We start from the raw sequence: 3,455 nt of genomic DNA, 5'->3' as shown, positions 1-3,455 counted from the left end.
AAATTTTCTTTTTACATTTTAAATTGGCAAATTCATGTTCCTTTCGGTATTTTACATTGTCATTAATATTGATATCGAAGATTAGATACGATATTTCAATATTTTTTCATGGAAATATCGATATATAGTTTAAAAAGATATTATATATTAATATATATTTAAAAATATTAATATCGATATCAAAGATTAGTAATTACAATAGATCAAAATATTAATAATTACAGATATTTAGTTTAAAATGAAAGAAAAATTTTTATAAAAAGCTTTAAGATAGTTTTTCGACATTTTAAATTTATTAATTCATTTTCCTTTCGGTATTTTACAGTAATATTAATATCGATATCAAAGATTAGTAACGATATATTCATATTTTTACATCAAAATATCAACATTTGATATAAAAAGTTTAAGAAATTTTTATAAAAAGCTTAAAGATAGTTTTTCGACATTTTCAATTGACAAATTCATGTTCCTTTCGATATTTTACATTGTCATTAATATTGATATCGAAGATTAGATACGATATTTCAATTTTTTTTTAATGGAAATATCGATATATAGTTTAAATAGATATTATATATTAATATATTTTTAAAAATATTAATATCGATATCAAAGATTAGAAACGATATTTCGATATTTTTTAAAAAAATAGATAGCTTGATAAAAAGCTAAGAAAGATAAGATCTTTGATAAAAAGCTAAAAAATAGTTTTTTGATATTTTAAATTTGATAAATTCCTGTTCCTTTCGATGTTAAACAATGTTATTATTATCGATATCAAAGATTAGAAACGATATATCCATATTTTTCATCAAAATATCAATATTTGATTTAAAAAGATTTGAAAAGTTTTATAAAATTCTTAATAATAGTTTTTCGATATTTTAAATTGATAAATTCATGTTCCTTTCGATATTTTTCATGGTCATTAATATTAATATCGAAGATTAGATACGATATTTCAATATTATTTCATGGCAATATCGATATTTGGTTTAAAAGATTATGAAAAGTTTATAGAAAGCTTAAAAATAGTTTTTCGATATTTTAAATTGATAAATTCAAATTCCTTTCGATGTTTTACCGTAATATTAATAAGATTAGAAACGATATAACCATATTTTTTCATCAAAATATAAATATTTAATTTATAAAGGTTATGAAAGTTTTATTAAATGATTAAAAATAGTTTTTCGATATTTTAAATTGATAAATTCATGTTCCTTTCGATATTATACAGCAATATTAATATCGATATCAAAGATTAGAAACGATATTTGGATATTTTATTTTATAGACATATCAATATTTCACGAAAGAAAAGTAAAACTTATGAAATGCTAAAGAATGGTTTTTCGATATTTTATTTTGATAATTTCTGATTCATTTCGATTTTCAACATTGTTGATAATATAGATATCGATGATTTGAAAAAGTATTGGAATATTTTTTCATCAAAATATCAATATTTAGTTTAAAAAGATTGAGAGAATTTTATAAAAAGCATAAAAATAGTTTGTCGATATTTTAAATGAATTAATTCATTTTCCTTTCGTGTTCCTTTTACATTGTCATTAAAAATAGGTTCAAGTTTCATGGCTTCTACTGAGGTTCTAGCTAGTTATCTCTCTCCGTTTATTCCTTGACCACTCTGGTATTAGCGTATGTATTGCTGTGAAAACCAGTAAACAATTACTTTATACGGAGTTAAACAATTACAACGTAATTTTAGTGTGGTGAGTGATCAAATAGACTATTATTAAAACAAGAACTAGTGCTCGTACAATAGAGAATTGACCGACGTGGCAGGCAGTCTCTGGACGTGGCCTGCTACTGATCGTTGGGCACTGGGTATCATACCGTAGCTTCAGATGTTATCTGATCTTTCTTGGTTCAGTTGGCAGCGCACAGTTCTCTCGTACCCAGGATCTATCCGTCTCGAGTTCAAATCTATAGACACTATAATATTTTTTATATGTAAACAGAACTAATTTAATTTTCTCCGTCTTTATTATCTTTACTTACTACTTTTTTTCAGTTTTAAATATTTATATATTTTTTCTTTCTCTCTTCTGTAACTATGTCGGGCATGGAAACAAATGAAGAAACTGCCTTCTCTGAAATAAGTGAAACTGATCCTCAGTACTTAACAAGGCGTACTCTTCAGAAACGTTTTCGTAATGTTGCACCCGGTTCCGCTGAGAACTAGCCAAACCAAAAAAAAAAAAAAAAAAAAAAATAAAAAAAAAAAAAAAAAAAAAAAAAAAAAAAAGGACGGCATTCGCGTAAACTCATAGTGACCCCGTTCGAACGTGAATGCTGTTTTCGATTGGTCTCTTGGATGCATCCTTATTTGATGATACCCCGCCTTGAGATCTAGAGTGCTAAATATCGTCGATCCACCCAACATATTCAGTATATCATCCAACCGGGTAATATGGTACCGCTCATCCACCGTATTCTCGTTCAATTTTCGGTTGTCGATGACTACTCGGTACTTCTCCTTTTGCTCCCCCGCGACTGCTTTCTTTTTTTATAGCCCATAACGGGCTATTATAGGGCGAAGTGCTATTAACGATAGTGCCTTGTTCTCTTAAGTTCTCAATCTTCTCCCGTATTTGCTCACGTAGTGCCTGTGGATATCGACGTTCCTTTACATAGGTTACCTTCTCCTGCTTCAACTCTATTTCATGCACCGTCTCCCCCATCGCTGATATCACCTCCCCTTCTTTAAAGAAGATATCCTCAAACTCCTGCATGATGCCCTGCCTCCAATTTTCTTCCCTACTAATTGCCCCCACCCGTACGTTACCATCCTTTCCCAGTCCCTGACACGGAAATGTGTAACCTCCAATTTTGATATACCACCGTCCTGCCGTATTTTTAACCCTCGCACCCGCTTTACCCAACAGATCACAACCTATAATTGCCTTATATTCCCGAAGCATTTCTTTCACCACGTGTACCGTAATTGAACCGATTAACCCCTACCGACTCAACCCCATACTTGCCTCCCCTTCGACGCTACAGGGCCCACCCAGGGTGACTAATCTACAATTACATACCTTCACCTGGGGTGTCTCCTCTCCTCCTCTCTGCCTGTCTAACGCTCTTCTGCACTAGGGATGGGATATCGATATCGATATTATCGAAATATCTATATTTTGTCTCCAATATCCGATATTTTGATATCGATATCGAGTAACCGATAATATCGGAATATGGATATTCTCCTTCGATAATATCGAAATATCGGTTTCTAAAAAAAAAACGAACGTCGCACCTTAATATAATTGATAATATACACTCCAATGTAATATATCTATAATTCATAATATAATATGGCAAAGATATTCCGATGTTATTTAATCCAAATATCGATATTTTGTTAAAGAAAATATTCAAGCTTAATAATAGTATTTCGATATTTAATATTGATTATTCATCATATT

The sequence above is a fragment of the Halyomorpha halys genome, unplaced genomic scaffold (assembly GCF_000696795.3).
Source record: "Halyomorpha halys isolate HHAL.00 unplaced genomic scaffold, Hhal_1.1 Scaffold3138.1, whole genome shotgun sequence".
In the NCBI taxonomy this organism is placed as follows: Eukaryota; Metazoa; Arthropoda; class Insecta; order Hemiptera; family Pentatomidae; genus Halyomorpha; species Halyomorpha halys.
This window is presented reverse-complemented; position numbering follows the sequence as displayed.